Source organism: Salmo salar, chromosome ssa06 (assembly GCF_905237065.1).
Source record: "Salmo salar chromosome ssa06, Ssal_v3.1, whole genome shotgun sequence".
Classification (NCBI taxonomy): domain Eukaryota; kingdom Metazoa; phylum Chordata; class Actinopteri; order Salmoniformes; family Salmonidae; genus Salmo; species Salmo salar.
In genome coordinates, this window is record NC_059447.1 from 15,161,094 (window position 1) to 15,181,057 (window position 19,964).

Consider the following 19,964-nt stretch of genomic DNA (forward strand, 5'->3'; position numbering starts at 1 on the left):
ACCTGAGAGAGCCTGATGACTGGTTTATTCTAACCTGAGAGAGCCTGATGACTGTGGTTTATTCTAACCTGAGAGAGCCTGATGACTGTGGGTTATTCTAACCTGAGAGAGCCTGATGACTGTGGGTTATTCTAACCTGAGAGAGCCTGATGACTGTGGGTTATTCTAACCTGAGAGAGCCTGATGACTGTGGGTTATTCTAACCTGAGAGAGCCTGATGACTGTGGGTTATTCTAACCTGAGAGAGCCTGATGACTATGGTTTATTCTAACCTGAGAGAGCCTGATGCCTGGTTTATTCTAACCTGAGAGAGCCTGATGACTGTGGGTTATTCTAACCTGAGAGAGTCTGATGACTGTGGTTTATTCTAACCTGAGAGTCTGATGACTTGTGGTTTATTCTAACCTGAGAGAGTCTGATGACTGTGGTTTATTCTAACCTGAGAGAGTCTGATGACTGTGTTTATTCTAACCTGAGAGAGTCTGATGACTGGTTTATTCTAACCTGAGAGAGCCTGATGACTGGTTTATTCTAACCTGAGAGAGCCTGATGACTGTGGTTTATTCTAACCTGAGAGAGCCTGATGACTGTGGGTTATTCTAACCTGAGAGAGCCTGATGACTGTGGGTTATTCTAACCTGAGAGACCCTGATGACTGTGGGTTATTCTAAACTGAGAAAGACTGATGACTGTGGGTTATTCTAACCTGAGAAAGACTGATGACTGTGGGTTATTCTAACCTGAGAGAGTCTGATGACTGTGGGTTATTCTAACCTGAGAGAGCCTGATGACTGTGGGTTATTCTAACCTGAGAGAGTCTGATGACTGTGGGTTATTCTAACCTGAGAGAGCCTGATGACTGTGGGTTATTCTAACCTGAGAGAACCTGATGACCGTGGGTTATTCTAACCTGAGAGAGCCTGATGACTGTGGTTTATTCTAACCTGAGAGAGCCTGATGCCTGGTTTATTCTAACCTGAGAGAGCCTGATGACTGTGGGTTATTCTAACCTGAGAGAGTCTGATGACTGTGGGTTATTCTAACCTGAGAGAGCCTGATGACTGTGGGTTATTCTAACTTGAGAGAGTCTGATGACTGTGGGTTATTCTAACCTGAGAGAGCCTGATGACTGTGGGTTATTCTAACCTGAGAGAACCTGATGACTGTGGGTTATTCTAACCTGAGAGAGCCTGATGACTATGGTTTATTCTAACCTGAGAGAGCCTGATGCCTGGTTTATTCTAACCTGAGAGAGCCTGATGACTGTGGGTTATTCTAACCTGAGAGAGTCTGATGACTGTGGTTTATTCTAACCTGAGAGTCTGATGACTTGTGGTTTATTCTAACCTGAGAGAGTCTGATGACTGTGGTTTATTCTAACCTGAGAGAGTCTGATGACTGGTTTATTCTAACCTGAGAGAGGCTGATGACTGGTTTATTCTAACCTGAGAGAGCCTGATGACTGGTTTATTCTAACCTGAGAGAGCCTGATGACTGTGGTTTATTCTAACCTGAGAGAGCCTGATGACTGTGGGTTATTCTAACCTGAGAGAGCCTGATGACTGTGGGTTATTCTAACCTGAGAGACCCTGATGACTGTGGGTTATTCTAAACTGAGAAAGACTGATGACTGTGGGTTATTCTAACCTGAGAAAGACTGATGACTGTGGGTTATTCTAACCTGAGAGAGCCTGATGACTGGGTTATTCTAACCTGAGAGAGTCTGATGACTGTGGTTTATTCTAACCTGAGAGAGCCTGATGACTGTGGTTTATTCTAACCTGAGAGAGCCTGATGACTGTGGGTTATTCTAACCTGAGAGAGTCTGATGACTGTGGTTTATTCTAACCTGAGAGAGTCTGATGACTGTGGTTTATTCTAACCTGAGAGAGTCTGATGAGTGTGGTTTATTCTAACCTGAGAGAGCCTGATGACTGGTTTATTCTAACCTGAGAGTCTGATGACTTGTGGTTTATTCTAACCTGAGAGAGTCTGATGACTGTGGTTTATTCTAACCTGAGAGAGTCTGATAACTGGTTTATTCTAACCTGAGAGAGCCTGATGACTGGTTTATTCTAACCTGAGAGAGCCTGATGACTGTGGTTTATTCTAACCTGAGAGAGCCTGATGACTGTGGGTTATTCTAACCTGAGAGAGCCTGATTACTGGGTTATTCTAACCTGAGAGAGTCTGATGACTGTGGTTTATTCTAACCTGAGAGAGCATGATGACTGTGGTTTATTCTAACCTGAGAGAGTCTGATGACTGTGGGTTATTCTAACCTGAGAGAGCCTGATGACTGTGGGTTATTCTAACCTGAGAGAGCCTGATGACTGGTTTATTCTAACCTGAGAGAGCCTGATGACTGTGGGTTATTCTAACCTGAGAGAGTCTGATGACTGTGGGTTATTCTAACCTGAGAGAGCCTGATGACTGTGGGTTATTCTAACCTGAGAGAGTCTGATGACTGTGGGTTATTCTAACCTGAGAGAGCCTGATGACTGTGGGTTATTCTAACCTGAGAGAACCTGATGACTGTGGGTTATTCTAACCTGAGAGAGCCTGATGACTATGGTTTATTCTAACCTGAGAGAGCCTGATGCCTGGTTTATTCTAACCTGAGAGAGCCTGATGACTGTGGGTTATTCTAACCTGAGAGAGTCTGATGACTGGGTTATTCTAACCTGAGAGAGCCTGATGACTGTGGGTTATACTAACCTGAGAGAACCTGATGACTGTGGGTTATTCTAACCAGAGAGAGCCTGATGACTGTGGTTTATTCTAACCTGAGAGAGCCTGATGACTGTGGTTTATTCTAACCTGAGAGAGCCTGATGACTGTGGGTTATTCTAACCTGAGAGAGCCTGATGACTGGGTTATTCTAACCTGAGAGAGCCTGATGTCTGTGGGTTATACTAACCTGAGAGAGCCTGATGACTGTGGATTATTCTAACCAGAGAGAGCCTGATGACTGTGGTTTATTCTAACCTGAGAGAGCCTGATGACTGTGGTTTATTCTAACCTGAGAGAGCCTGATGACTGTGGGTTATTCTAACCTGAGAGAGCCTGATGACTGTGGGTTATTCTAACCTGAGAGAGTCTGATGACTGTGGGTTATTCTAACCTGAGAGAGCCTGATGACTGTGGTTTATTCTAACCTGAGAGAGCCTGATGACTGTGGTTTATTCTAACCTGAGAGAGCCTGATGACTGGTTTATTCTAACCTGAGAGAGCCTGATGACTGTGGGTTATTCTAACCTGAGAGAGTCTGATGACTGTGGGTTATTCTAACCTGAGAGAGCCTGACGACTGTGGGTTATTCTAACTTGAGAGAGCCTGATGACTGTGGGTTATACTAACCTGAGAGAGCCTGATGACTGTGGGTTATTCTAACCTGAGAGAGCCAGATGACTGTGGTTTATTCTAACCTGAGAGAGCCTGATGACTGGTTTATTCTAACCTGAGAGAGCCTGATGACTGTGGGTTATTCTAACCTGAGAGAGCCTGATGACTGTGGGTTATTCTAACCAGAGAGAGCCTGATGACTGTGGTTTATTCTAACCTGAGAGAGCCTGATGACTGTGGTTTATTCTAACCTGAGAGAGCCTGATGACTGTGGGTTATTCTAACCTGAGAGAGCCTGATGACTGGGTTATTCTAACCTGAGAGAGTCTGATGACTGTGGTTTATTCTAACCTGAGAGAGCCTGATGACTGTGGTTTATTCTAACCTGAGAGAGTCTGATGACTGTGGGTTATTCTAACCTGAGAGAGCCTGATGACTGTGGGTTATTCTAACCTGAGAGAGCCTGATGACTGGTTTATTCTAACCTGAGAGAGCCTGATGACTGTGGTTTATTCTAACCTGAGAGAGTCTGATGACTGTGGGTTATTCTAACCTGAGAGAGCCTGATGACTGTGGGTTATTCTAACTTGAGAGAGTCTGATGACTGTGGGTTATTCTAACCTGAGAGAGCCTGATGACTGTGGGTTATTCTAACCTGAGAGAACCTGATGACTGTGGGTTATTCTAACCTGAGAGAGCCTGATGACTATGGTTTATTCTAACCTGAGAGAGCCTGATGCCTGGTTTATTCTAACCTGAGAGAGCCTGATGACTGTGGGTTATTCTAACCTGAGAGAGTCTGATGACTGGGTTATTCTAACCTGAGAGAGCCTGATGACTGTGGGTTATACTAACCTGAGAGAACCTGATGACTGTGGGTTATTCTAACCAGAGAGAGCCTGATGACTGTGGTTTATTCTAACCTGAGAGAGCCTGATGACTGTGGTTTATTCTAACCTGAGAAAGCCTGATGACTGTGGGTTATTCTAACCTGAGAGAGCCTGATGACTGGGTTATTCTAACCTGAGAGAGCCTGATGACTGTGGGTTATACTAACCTGAGAGAACCTGATGACTGTGGATTATTCTAACCAGAGAGAGCCTGATGACTGTGGTTTATTCTAACCTGAGAGAGCCTGATGACTGTGGTTTATTCTAACCTGAGAGAGCCTGATGACTGTGGGTTATTCTAACCTGAGAGAGCCTGATGACTGTGGGTTATTCTAACCTGAGAGAGTCTGATGACTGTGGGTTATTCTAACCTGAGAGAGCCTGATGACTGTGGTTTATTCTAACCTGAGAGAGCCTGATGACTGTGGTTTATTCTAACCTGAGAGAGCCTGATGACTGGTTTATTCTAACCTGAGAGAGCCTGATGACTGTGGGTTATTCTAACCTGAGAGAGTCTGATGACTGTGGGTTATTCTAACCTGAGAGAGCCTGACGACTGTGGGTTATTCTAACTTGAGAGAGCCTGATGACTGTGGGTTATACTAACCTGAGAGAGCCTGATGACTGTGGGTTATTCTAACCTGAGAGAGCCAGATGACTGTGGTTTATTCTAACCTGAGAGAGCCTGATGACTGGTTTATTCTAACCTGAGAGAGCCTGATGACTGTGGGTTATTCTAACCTGAGAGAGTCTGATGACTGTGGGTTATTCTAACCTGAGAGAGCCTGATGACTGTGGGTTATTCTAACTTGAGAGAGTCTGATGACTGTGGGTTATTCTAACCTGAGAGAGCCTGATGACTGTGGGTTATTCTAACCTGAGAGAACCTGATGACTGTGGGTTATTCTAACCTGAGAGAGCCTGATGACTATGGTTTATTCTAACCTGAGAGAGCCTGATGCCTGGTTTATTCTAACCTGAGAGAGCCTGATGACTGTGGGTTATTCTAACCTGAGAGAGCCTGATGACTGTGGGTTATTCTAACTTGAGAGAGTCTGATGACTGTGGGTTATTCTAACCTGAGAGAGCCTGATGACTGTGGGTTATTCTAACCTGAGAGAACCTGATGACTGTGGGTTATTCTAACCTGAGAGAGCCTGATGACTATGGTTTATTCTAACCTGAGAGAGCCTGATGCCTGGTTTATTCTAACCTGAGAGAGCCTGATGACTGTGGGTTATTCTAACCTGAGAGAGTCTGATGACTGGGTTATTCTAACCTGAGAGAGCCTGATGACTGTGGGTTATACTAACCTGAGAGAACCTGATGACTGTGGGTTATTCTAACCAGAGAGAGCCTGATGACTGTGGTTTATTCTAACCTGAGAGAGCCTGATGACTGTGGTTTATTCTAACCTGAGAAAGCCTGATGACTGTGGGTTATTCTAACCTGAGAGAGCCTGATGACTGGGTTATTCTAACCTGAGAGAGCCTGATGACTGTGGGTTATACTAACCTGAGAGAACCTGATGACTGTGGATTATTCTAACCAGAGAGAGCCTGATGACTGTGGTTTATTCTAACCTGAGAGAGCCTGATGACTGTGGTTTATTCTAACCTGAGAGAGCCTGATGACTGTGGGTTATTCTAACCTGAGAGAGCCTGATGACTGTGGGTTATTCTAACCTGAGAGAGCCTGATGACTGTGGGTTATTCTAACCTGAGAGAGCCTGATGACTGTGGTTTATTCTAACCTGAGAGAGCCTGATGACTGTGGTTTATTCTAACCTGAGAGAGCCTGATGACTGTGTTTATTCTAACCTGAGAGAGCCTGATGACTGTGGTTTATTCTAACCTGAGAGAGCCTGATGACTGTGGGTTATTCTAACCTGAGAGAGCCTGACGACTGTGGTTTATTCTAACCTGAGAGAGCCTGATGACTGTGGGTTATTCTAACCTGAGAGAGCCTGATGACTGTGGGTTATTCTAACCTGAGAGAGCCTGATGACTGTGGTTTATTCTAACCTGAGAGAGCCTGATGACTGGTTTATTCTAACCTGAGAGAGCCTGATGACTGTGGGTTATTCTAACCTGAGAGAGTCTGATGACTGTGGGTTATTCTAACCTGAGAGAGCCTGATGACTGTGGGTTATTCTAACTTGAGAGAGTCTGATGACTGTGGGTTATTCTAACCTGAGAGAGCCTGATGACTGTGGGTTATTCTAACCTGAGAGAACCTGATGACTGTGGGTTATTCTAACCTGAGAGAGCCTGATGACTATGGTTTATTCTAACCTGAGAGAGCCTGATGCCTGGTTTATTCTAACCTGAGAGAGCCTGATGACTGTGGGTTATTCTAACCTGAGAGAGCCTGATGACTGTGGGTTATTCTAACCTGAGAGAGTCTGATGACTGTGGGTTATTCTAACCTGAGAGAGCCTGATGACTGTGGTTTATTCTAACCTGAGAGAGCCTGATGACTGTGGTTTATTCTAACCTGAGAGAGCCTGATGACTGGTTTATTCTAACCTGAGAGCCTGATGACTTGTGGTTTATTCTAACCTGAGAGAGTCTGATGACTGTGGTTTATTCTAACCTGAGAGAGTCTGATGACTGGTTTATTCTAACCTGAGAGAGCCTGATGACTGGTTTATTCTAACCTGAGAGAGCCTGATGACTGGTTTATTCTAACCTGAGAGAGCCTGATGACTGGTTTATTCTAACCTGAGAGAGCCTGATGACTGTGGGTTATTCTAACCTGAGAGAGCCTGATGACTGTGGGTTATTCTAACCTGAGAGACCCTGATGACTGTGGGTTATTCTAACCTGAGAAAGACTGATGACTGTGGGTTATTCTAACCTGAGAAAGACTGATGACTGTGGGTTATTCTAACCTGAGAGAGCCTGATGACTGGGTTATTCTAACCTGAGAGAGTCTGATGACTGTGGTTTATTCTAACCTGAGAGAGCCTGATGACTGTGGTTTATTCTAACCTGAGAGAGTCTGATGACTGTGGGTTATTCTAACCTGAGAGAGTCTGATGACTGGGTTATTCTAACCTGAGAAGCCTGATGACTGTGGGTTATTCTAACCTGAGAGAGTCTGATGACTGTGGGTTATTCTAACCTGAGAGAGTCTGATTACTGTGGGTTATTCTAACCTGAGAGTGCCTGATGACTGTGGGTTATTCTAACCTGAGAGAGCCTGATGACTGTGGGTTATTCTAACCTGAGAGAGTCTGATGACTGTGGTTTATTCTAACCTGAGAGAGTCTGATGACTGTGGTTTATTCTAACCTGAGAGAGTCTGATGACTGTGGTTTATTCTAACCTGAGAGTGCCTGATGACTGGTTTATTCTAACCTGAGAGTCTGATGACTTGTGGTTTATTCTAACCTGAGAGAGTCTGATGACTGCGGTTTATTCTAACCTGAGAGAGTCTGATGACTGGTTTATTCTAACCTGAGAGAGCCTGATGACTGGTTTATTCTAACCTGAGAGAGCCTGAAGACTGGTTTATTCTAACCTGAGAGAGCCTGATGACTGTGGTTTATTCTAACCTGAGAGATCCTGATGACTGTGGTTGATTCTAACCTGAGAGAGCCTGATGACTGGGTTATTCTAACCTGAGAGAGTCTGATGACTGTGGTTTATTCTAACCTGAGAGAGCCTGATGACTGTGGTTTATTCTAACCTGAGAGAGCCTGATGACTGTGGGTTATTCTAACCTGAGAGAGTCTGATGACTGTGGTTTATTCTAACCTGAGAGAGTCTGATGACTGTGGTTTATTCTAACCTGAGAGAGTCTGATGAGTGTGGTTTATTCTAACCTGAGAGAGCCTGATGACTGGTTTATTCTAACCTGAGAGTCTGATGACTTGTGGTTTATTCTAACCTGAGAGAGTCTGATGACTGTGGTTTATTCTAACCTGAGAGAGTCTGATAACTGGTTTATTCTAACCTGAGAGAGCCTGATGACTGGTTTATTCTAACCTGAGAGAGCCTGATGACTGTGGTTTATTCTAACCTGAGAGAGCCTGATGCCTGGTTTATTCTAACCTGAGAGAGCCTGATGACTGTGGGTTATTCTAACCTGAGAGAGCCTGATGACTGTGGGTTATTCTAACCCGAGAGAGCCTGATGACTGTGGGTTATTCTAACCTGAGAAAGACTGATGACTGTGGGTTATTCTAACCTGAGAGAGCCTGATTACTGGGTTATTCTAACCTGAGAGAGTCTGATGACTGTGGTTTATTCTAACCTGAGAGAGCATGATGACTGTGGTTTATTCTAACCTGAGAGAGTCTGATGACTGTGGTTTATTCTAACCTGAGAGAGCCTGATGACTGTGGGTTATTCTAACCTGAGAGAGCCTGATGACTGGTTTATTCTAACCTGAGAGAGCCTGATGACTGTGGGTTATTCTAACCTGAGAGAGTCTGATGACTGTGGGTTATTCTAACCTGAGAGAGCCTGATGACTGTGGGTTATTCTAACTTGAGAGAGTCTGATGACTGTGGGTTATTCTAACCTGAGAGAGCCTGATGACTGTGGGTTATTCTAACCTGAGAGAACCTGATGACTGTGGGTTGTTCTAACCTGAGAGAGCCTGATGACTATGGTTTATTCTAACCTGAGAGAGCCTGATGACTATGGTTTATTCTAACCTGAGAGAGCCTGATGACTGTGGGTTATTCTAACCTGAGAGAGTCTGATGACTGGGTTATTCTAACCTGAGAGAGCCTGATGACTGTGGGTTATACTAACCTGAGAGAACCTGATGACTGTGGGTTATTCTAACCAGAGAGAGCCTGATGACTGTGGTTTATTCTAACCTGAGAGAGCCTGATGACTGTGGTTTATTCTAACCTGAGAGAGCCTGATGACTGTGGGTTATTCTAACCTGAGAGAGCCTGATGACTGTGGGTTATTCTAACCTGAGAGAGCCTGATGACTGGGTTATTCTAACCTGAGAGAGCCTGATGACTGTGGGTTATACTAACCTGAGAGAACCTGATGACTGTGGGTTATTCTAACCAGAGAGAGCCTGATGACTGTGGTTTATTCTAACCTGAGAGAGCCTGATGACTGTGGTTTATTCTAACCTGAGAGAGCCTGATGACTGTGGGTTATTCTAACCTGAGAGAGCCTGATGACTGTGGGTTATTCTAACCTGAGAGAGTCTGATGACTGTGGGTTATTCTAACCTGAGAGAGCCTGATGACTGTGGTTTATTCTAACCTGAGAGAGCCTGATGACTGTGGTTTATTCTAACCTGAGAGAGCCTGATGACTGGTTTATTCTAACCTGAGAGAGCCTGATGACTGTGGGTTATTCTAACCTGAGAGAGTCTGATGACTGTGGGTTATTCTAACCTGAGAGATCCTGACGACTGTGGGTTATTCTAACTTGAGAGAGCCTGATGACTGTGGGTTATACTAACCTGAGAGAGCCTGATGACTGTGGGTTATTCTAACCTGAGAGAGCCTGATGACTGTGGTTTATTCTAACCTGAGAGAGCCTGATGACTGGTTTATTCTAACCTGAGAGAGCCTGATGACTGTGGGTTATTCTAACCTGAGAGAGTCTGATGACTGTGGGTTATTCTAACCTGAGAGAGCCTGATGACTGTGGGTTATTCTAACTTGAGAGAGTCTGATGACTGTGGGTTATTCTAACCTGAGAGAGCCTGATGACTGTGGGTTATTCTAACCTGAGAGAACCTGATGACTGTGGGTTATTCTAACCTGAGAGAGCCTGATGACTATGGTTTATTCTAACCTGAGAGAGCCTGATGCCTGGTTTATTCTAACCTGAGAGAGCCTGATGACTGTGGGTTATTCTAACCTGAGAGAGCCTGATGACTGTGGGTTATTCTAACCTGAGAGAGCCTGATGACTGTGGGTTATTCTAACCTGAGAGAGTCTGATGACTGTGGGTTATTCTAACCTGAGAGAGCCTGATGACTGTGGTTTATTCTAACCTGAGAGAGCCTGATGACTGTGGTTTATTCTAACCTGAGAGAGCCTGATGACTGGTTTATTCTAACCTGAGAGAGCCTGATGACTGTGGGTTATTCTAACCTGAGAGAGTCTGATGACTGTGGGTTATTCTAACCTGAGAGATCCTGACGACTGTGGGTTATTCTAACTTGAGAGAGCCTGATGACTGTGGGTTATACTAACCTGAGAGAGCCTGATGACTGTGGGTTATTCTAACCTGAGAGAGCCTGATGACTGTGGTTTATTCTAACCTGAGAGAGCCTGATGACTGGTTTATTCTAACCTGAGAGAGCCTGATGACTGTGGGTTATTCTAACCTGAGAGAGTCTGATGACTGTGGGTTATTCTAACCTGAGAGAGCCTGATGACTGTGGGTTATTCTAACTTGAGAGAGTCTGATGACTGTGGGTTATTCTAACCTGAGAGAGCCTGATGACTGTGGGTTATTCTAACCTGAGAGAACCTGATGACTGTGGGTTATTCTAACCTGAGAGAGCCTGATGACTATGGTTTATTCTAACCTGAGAGAGCCTGATGCCTGGTTTATTCTAACCTGAGAGAGCCTGATGACTGTGGGTTATTCTAACCTGAGAGAGCCTGATGACTGTGGGTTATTCTAACCTGAGAGAGTCTGATGACTGTGGGTTATTCTAACCTGAGAGAGCCTGATGACTGTGGTTTATTCTAACCTGAGAGAGCCTGATGACTGTGGTTTATTCTAACCTGAGAGAGCCTGATGACTGTGGGTTATTCTAACCCGAGAGAGCCTGATGACTGTGGGTTATTCTAACCTGAGAAAGACTGATGACTGTGGGTTATTCTAACCTGAGAGAGCCTGATTACTGGGTTATTCTAACCTGAGAGAGTCTGATGACTGTGGTTTATTCTAACCTGAGAGAGCATGATGACTGTGGTTTATTCTAACCTGAGAGAGTCTGATGACTGTGGGTTATTCTAACCTGAGAGAGCCTGATGACTGTGGGTTATTCTAACCTGAGAGAGCCTGATGACTGGTTTATTCTAACCTGAGAGAGCCTGATGACTGTGGGTTATTCTAACCTGAGAGAGTCTGATGACTGTGGGTTATTCTAACCTGAGAGAGCCTGATGACTGTGGGTTATTCTAACTTGAGAGAGTCTGATGACTGTGGGTTATTCTAACCTGAGAGAGCCTGATGACTGTGGGTTATTCTAACCTGAGAGAACCTGATGACTGTGGGTTATTCTAACCTGAGAGAGCCTGATGACTATGGTTTATTCTAACCTGAGAGAGCCTGATGACTGTGGGTTATACTAACCTGAGAGAACCTGATGACTGTGGGTTATTCTAACCAGAGAGAGCCTGATGACTGTGGTTTATTCTAACCTGAGAGAGCCTGATGACTGTGGTTTATTCTAACCTGAGAGAGCCTGATGACTGTGGGTTATTCTAACCTGAGAGAGCCTGATGACTGGGTTATTCTAACCTGAGAGAGCCTGATGACTGTGGGTTATACTAACCTGAGAGAACCTGATGACTGTGGGTTATTCTAACCAGAGAGAGCCTGATGACTGTGGTTTATTCTAACCTGAGAGAGCCTGATGACTGTGGTTTATTCTAACCTGAGAGAGCCTGATGACTGTGGGTTATTCTAACCTGAGAGAGCCTGATGACTGTGGGTTATTCTAACCTGAGAGAGTCTGATGACTGTGGGTTATTCTAACCTGAGAGAGCCTGATGACTGTGGTTTATTCTAACCTGAGAGAGCCTGATGACTGTGGTTTATTCTAACCTGAGAGAGCCTGATGACTGGTTTATTCTAACCTGAGAGAGCCTGATGACTGTGGGTTATTCTAACCTGAGAGAGTCTGATGACTGTGGGTTATTCTGACCTGAGAGAGCCTGACGACTGTGGGTTATTCTAACTTGAGAGAGCCTGATGACTGTGGGTTATACTAACCTGAGAGAGCCTGATGACTGTGGGTTATTCTAACCTGAGAGAGCCTGATGACTGTGGTTTATTCTAACCTGAGAGAGCCTGATGACTGGTTTATTCTAACCTGAGAGAGCCTGATGACTGTGGGTTATTCTAACCTGAGAGAGTCTGATGACTGTGGGTTATTCTAACCTGAGAGAGCCTGATGACTGTGGGTTATTATAACCTGAGAGAGCCTGATGACTGTGGGTTATTCTAACCTGAGAGAACCTGATGACTGTGGGTTATTCTAACCTGAGAGAGCCTGATGACTATGGTTTATTCTAACCTGAGAGAGCCTGATGCCTGGTTTATTCTAACCTGAGAGAGCCTGATGACTGTGGGTTATTCTAACCTGAGAGAGCCTGATGACTGTGGGTTATTCTAACCTGAGAGAGTCTGATGACTGTGGGTTATTCTAACCTGAGAGAGCCTGATGACTGTGGTTTATTCTAACCTGAGAGAGCCTGATGACTGTGGTTTATTCTAACCTGAGAGAGCCTGATGACTGGTTTATTCTAACCTGAGAGCCTGATGACTTGTGGTTTATTCTAACCTGAGAGAGTCTGATGACTGTGGTTTATTCTAACCTGAGAGAGTCTGATGACTGGTTTATTCTAACCTGAGAGAGCCTGATGACTGGTTTATTCTAACCTGAGAGAGCCTGATGACTTTGGTTTATTCTAACCTGAGAGAGCCTGATGACTGGTTTATTCTAACCTGAGAGAGCCTGATGACTGTGGGTTATTCTAACCTGAGAGAGCCTGATGACTGTGGGTTATTCTAACCTGAGAGAGCCTGATGACTGTGGGTTATTCTAACCTGAGAAAGACTGATGACTGTGGGTTATTCTAACCTGAGAAAGACTGATGACTGTGGGTTATTCTAACCTGAGAGAGCCTGATGACTGGGTTATTCTAACCTGAGAGAGTCTGATGACTGTGGTTTATTCTAACCTGAGAGAGCCTGATGACTGTGGTTTATTCTAACCTGAGAGAGTCTGATGACTGTGGGGTTATTCTAACCTGAGAGAGTCTGATGACTGGGTTATTCTAACCTGAGAGAGCCTGATGACTGTGGGTTATTCTAACCTGAGAGAGTCTGATGACTGTGGGTTATTCTAACCTGAGAGAGTCTGATGACTGTGGGTTATTCTAACCTGAGAGTGCCTGATGACTGTGGGTTATTCTAACCTGAGAGAGCCTGATGACTGTGGGTTATTCTAACCTGAGAGAGTCTGATGACTGTGGTTTATTCTAACCTGAGAGAGTCTGATGACTGTGGTTTATTCTAACCTGAGAGAGTCTGATGACTGTGGTTTATTCTAACCTGAGAGTGCCTGATGACTGGTTTATTCTAACCTGAGAGTCTGATGACTTGTGGTTTATTCTAACCTGAGAGAGTCTGATGACTGCGGTTTATTCTAACCTGAGAGAGTCTGATGACTGGTTTATTCTAACCTGAGAGAGCCTGATGACTGGTTTATTCTAACCTGAGAGAGCCTGAAGACTGGTTTATTCTAACCTGAGAGAGCCTGATGACTGTGATTTATTCTAACCTGAGAGATCCTGATGACTGTGGTTGATTCTAACCTGAGAGAGCCTGATGACTGGTTTATTCTAACCTGAGAGAGCCTGATGACTGTGGGTTATTCTAACCTGAGAGAGCCTGATGACTGTGGGTTATTCTAACCTGAGAGAGCCTGATGACTGTGGGTTATTCTAACCTGAGAAAGACTGATGACTGTGGGTTATTCTAACCTGAGAGAGCCTGATGACTGGGTTATTCTAACCTGAGAGAGTCTGATGACTGTGGTTTATTCTAACCTGAGAGAGCCTGATGACTGTGGTTTATTCTAACCTGAGAGAGTCTGATGACTGGTTTATTCTAACCTGAGAGAGCCTGATGACTGTGGGTTATTCTAACCTGAGAGAGCATGATGACTGTGGTTTATTCTAACCTGAGAGAGTCTGATGACTGTGGGTTATTCTAACCTGAGAGAGCCTGATGACTGTGGGTTATTCTAACCTGAGAGAGCCTGATGACTGGTTTATTCTAACCTGAGAGAGCCTGATGACTGTGGGTTATTCTAACCTGAGAGAGTCTGATGACTGTGGGTTATTCTAACCTGAGAGAGCCTGATGACTGTGGGTTATTCTAACTTGAGAGAGTCTGATGACTGTGGGTTATTCTAACCTGAGAGAGCCTGATGACTGTGGGTTATTCTAACCTGAGAGAACCTGATGACTGTGGGTTATTCTAACCTGAGAGAGCCTGATGACTATGGTTTATTCTAACCTGAGAGAGCCTGATGCCTGGTTTATTCTAACCTGAGAGAGCCTGATGACTGTGGGTTATTCTAACCTGAGAGAGTCTGATGACTGGGTTATTCTAACCTGAGAGAGCCTGATGACTGTGGGTTATACTAACCTGAGAGAGCCTGATGACTGTGGGTTATTCTAACCTGAGAGAGCCTGATGACTGTGGTTTATTCTAACCTGAGAGAGCCTGATGACTGTGGTTTATTCTAACCTGAGAGAGCCTGATGACTGTGGGTTATTCTAACCTGAGAGAGTCTGATGACTGTGGGTTATTCTAACCTGAGAGAGCCTGATGACTGTGGTTTATTCTAACCTGAGAGAGCCTGATGACTGTGGGTTATTCTAACCTGAGAGAGCCTGATGACTGTGGTTTATTCTAACCTGAGAGAGCCTGATGACTGTGGTTTATTCTAACCTGAGAGAGCCTGATGACTGGTTTATTCTAACCTGAGAGTCTGATGACTTGTGGTTTATTCTAACCTGAGAGAGTCTGATGACTGTGGTTTATACTAACCTGAGAGAGTCTGATGACTGGTTTATTCTAACCTGAGAGAGCCTGATCACTGGTTTATTCTAACCTGAGAGAGCCTGATGACTGTGGGTTATTCTAACCTGAGAGAGCCTGATGACTGTGGGTTATTCTAACCTGAGAGAGCCTGATGACTGTGGGTTATTCTAACCTGAGAAAGACTGATGACTGTGGGTTATTCTAACCTGAGAGAGTCTGATGACTGTGGGTTATTCTAACCTGAGAGAGCCCGATGACTGTGGGTTATTCTAACCTGAGAGAGCCTGATGACTGGTTTATTCTAACCTGAGAGAGCCTGATGACTGTGGTTTATTCTAACCTGAGAGAGCCTGATGCCTGGTTTATTCTAACCTGAGAGAGCCTGATGACTGTGGGTTATTCTAACCTGAGAGAGCCTGATGACTGTGGGTTATTCTAACCCGAGAGAGCCTGATGACTGTGGGTTATTCTAACCTGAGAAAGACTGATGACTGTGGGTTATTCTAACCTGAGAGAGCCTGATGACTGGGTTATTCTAACCTGAGAGAGTCTGATGACTGTGGTTTATTCTAACCTGAGAGAGCATGATGACTGTGGTTTATTCTAACCTGAGAGAGCCTGATGCCTGGTTTATTCTAACCTGAGAGAGCCTGATGACTGTGGGTTATTATAACCTGAGAGAGTCTGATGACTGTGGGTTATTCTAACATGAGAGAGCCTGATGACTGTGGGTTATTCTAACTTGAGAGAGTCTGATGACTGTGGGTTATTCTAACCTGAGAGAGCCTGATGACTGTGGGTTATTCTAACCTGAGAGAACCTGATGACTGTGGGTTATTCTAACCTGAGAGAGCCTGATGACTATGGTTTATTCTAACCTGAGAGAGCCTGATGCCTGGTTTATTCTAACTTGAGAGAGCCTGATGACTGTGGGTTATTCTAACCTGAGGGAGTCTGATGACTGGGTTATTCTAACCTGAGAGAGCCTGATGACTGTGGGTTATACTAACCTGAGAGAGCCTGATTACTGTGGGTTATTCTAACCTGAGAGAGCCTGATGACTGTGGTTTATTCTAACCTGAGAGAGCCTGATGACTGTGGTTTATTCTAACCTGAGAGAGCCTGATGACTGTGGGTTATTCTAACCTGAGAGAGCCTGATGACTGTGGGTTATTCTAACCTGAGAGAGTCTGATGACTGTGGGTTATTCTAACCTGAGAGAGCCTGATGACTGTGGTTTATTCTAACCTGAGAGAGCCTGATGACTGTGGTTTATTCTAACCTGAGAGAGCCTGATGACTGGTTTATTCTAACCTGAGAGAGCCTGATGACTGTGGGTTATTATAACCTGAGAGAGTCTGATGACTGTGGGTTATTCTAACCTGAGAGAGCCTGATGACTGTGGGTTATTCTAACTTGAGAGAGCCTGATGACTGTGGGTTATTCTAACCTGAGAGACCCTGATGACTGTGGGTTATTCTAAACTGAGAAAGACTGATGACTGTGGGTTATTCTAACCTGAGAAAGACTGATGACTGTGGGTTATTCTAACCTGAGAGAGCCTGATGACTGGGTTATTCTAACCTGAGAGAGTCTGATGACTGGTTTATTCTAACATGAGAGTGCCTGATGACTGGTTTATTCTAACCTGAGAGTCTGATGACTTGTGGTTTATTCTAACCTGAGAGAGTCTGATGACTGTGGTTTATTCTAACCTGAGAGAGTCTGATGACTGGTTTATTCTAACCTGAGAGAGCCTGATGACTGGTTTATTCTAACCTGAGAGAGCCTGATGACTGTGGTTTATTCTAACCTGAGAGAGCCTGATGCCTGGTTTATTCTAACCTGAGAGAGCCTGATGACTGTGGGTTATTCTAACCTGAGAGAGCCTGATGACTGTGGGTTATTCTAACCCGAGAGAGCCTGATGACTGTGGGTTATTCTAACCTGAGAAAGACTGATGACTGTGGGTTATTCTAACCTGAGAGAGCCTGATGACTGGGTTATTCTAACCTGAGAGAGTCTGATGACTGTGGTTTATTCTAACCTGAGAGAGCATGATGACTGTGGTTTATTCTAACCTGAGAGAGTCTGATGACTGTGGGTTATTCTAACCTGAGAGAGCCTGATGACTGTGGGTTATTCTAACCTGAGAGAGCCTGATGACTGGTTGATTCTAACCTGAGAGAGCCTGATGACTGTGGGTTATTCTAACCTGAGAGAGTCTGATGACTGTGGGTTATTCTAACCTGAGAGAGCCTGATGACTGTGGGTTATTCTAACTTGAGAGAGTCTGATGACTGTGGGTTATTCTAACCTGAGAGAGCCTGATGACTGTGGGTTATTCTAACCTGAGAGAGCCTGATGACTGTGGGTTATTCTAACCTGAGAGAGCCTGATGACTATGGTTTATTCTAACCTGAGAGAGCCTGATGCCTGGTCTATTCTAACCTGAGAGAGCCTGATGACTGTGGGTTATTCTAACCTGAGAGAGTCTGATGACTGGGTTATTCTAACCTGAGAGAGCCTGATGACTGTGGGTTATACTAACCTGAGAGAACCTGATGACTGTGGGTTATTCTAACCTGAGAGAGCCTGATGACTGTGGTTTATTCTAACCTGAGAGAGCCTGATGACTGTGGGTTATTCTAACCTGAGAGAGCCTGATGACTGTGGGTTATTCTAACCTGAGAGAGTCTGATGACTGTGGGTTATTCTAACCTGAGAGAGCCTGATGACTGTGGTTTATTCTAACCTGAGAGAGCCTGATGACTGTGGTTTATTCTAACCTGAGAGAGCCTGATGACTGGTTTATTCTAACCTGAGAGAGCCTGATGACTGTGGGTTATTCTAACCTGAGAGAGTCTGATGACTGTGGGTTATTCTAACCTGAGAGAGCCTGATGACTGTGGGTTATTCTAACTTGAGAGAGCCTGATGACTGTGGGTTATACTAACCTGAGAGAGCCTGATGACTGTGGGTTATTCTAACCTGAGAGAGCCTTATGACTGTGGTTTATTCTAACCTGAGAGAGCCTGATGACTGGTTTATTCTAACCTGAGAGAGCCTGATGACTGTGGGTTATTCTAACCTGAGAGAGTCTGATGACTGTGGGTTATTCTAACCTGAGAGAGCCTGATGACTGTGGGTTATTCTAACTTGAGAGAGTCTGATGACTGTGGGTTATTCTAACCTGAGAGAGCCTGATGACTGTGGGGTTATTCTAACCTGAGAGAACCTGATGACTGTGGGTTATTCTAACCTGAGAGAGCCTGATGACTATGGTTTATTCTAACCTGAGAGAGCCTGATGCCTGGTTTATTCTAACCTGAGAGAGCCTGATGACTGTGGGTTATTCTAACCTGAGAGAGCCTGATGACTGTGGGTTATTCTAACCTGAGAGAGTCTGATGACTGTGGGTTATTCTAACCTGAGAGAGCCTGATGACTGTGGTTTATTCTAACCTGAGAGAGCCTGATGACTGTGGTTTATTCTAACCTGAGAGAGCCTGATGACTGGTTTATTCTAACCTGAGAGCCTGATGACTTGTGGTTTATTCTAACCTGAGAGAGTCTGATGACTGTGGTTTATTCTAACCTGAGAGAGTCTGATGACTGGTTTATTCTAACCTGAGAGAGCCTGATGACTGGTTTATTCTAACCTGAGAGAGCCTGATGACTGGTTTATTCTAACCTGAGAGAGCCTGATGACTTTGGTTTATTCTAACCTGAGAGAGCCTGATGACTGGTTTATTCTAACCTGAGAGAGCCTGATGACTGTGGGTTATTCTAACCTGAGAGAGCCTGATGACTGTGGGTTATTCTAACCTGAGAGACCCTGATGACTGTGGGTTATTCTAACCTGAGAAAGACTGATGACTGTGGGTTATTCTAACCTGAGAAAGACTGATGACTGTGGGTTATTCTAACCTGAGAGAGCCTGATGACTTGGTTATTCTAACCTGAGAGAGTCTGATGACTGTGGTTTATTCTAACCTGAGAGAGCCTGATGACTGTGGTTTATTCTAACCTGAGAGAGTCTGATGACTGTGGGTTATTCTAACCTGAGAGAGTCTGATGACTGGGTTATTCTAACCTGAGAGAACCTGATGACTGTGGGTTATTCTAACCTGAGAGAGTCTGATGACTGGGTTATTCTAACCTGAGAGAGTCTGATGACTGTGGGTTATTCTAACCTGAGAGTGCCTGATGACTGTGGGTTATTCTAACCTGAGAGAGCCTGATGACTGTGGGTTATTCTAACCTGAGAGAGTCTGATGACTGTGGTTTATTCTAACCTGAGAGAGTCTGATGACTGTGGTTTATTCTAACCTGAGAGAGTCTGATGACTGTGGTTTATTCTAACCTGAGAGTGCCTGATGACTGGTTTATTCTAACCTGAGAGTCTGATGACTTGTGGTTTATTCTAACCTGAGAGAGTCTGATGACTGCGGTTTATTCTAACCTGAGAGAGTCTGATGACTGGTTTATTCTAACCTGAGAGAGCCTGATGACTGGTTTATTCTAACCTGAGAGAGTCTGATGACTGGTTTATTCTAACCTGAGAGAGCCTGATGACTGGTTTATTCTAACCTGAGAGAGCCTGATGACTGGTTTATTCTAACCTGAGAGAGCCTGATGACTGTGGTTTATTCTAACCTGAGAGATCCTGATGACTGTGGTTGATTCTAACCTGAGAGAGCCTGATGACTGGTTTATTCTAACCTGAGAGAGCCTGATGACTGTGGGTTATTCTAACCTGAGAGAGCCTGATGACTGTGGGTTATTCTAACCTGAGAGAGCCTGATGACTGTGGGTTATTCTAACCTGAGAAAGACTGATGACTGTGGGTTATTCTAACCTGAGAGAGCCTGATGACTGGGTTATTCTAACCTGAGAGAGTCTGATGACTGTGGTTTATTCTAACCTGAGAGAGCCTGATGACT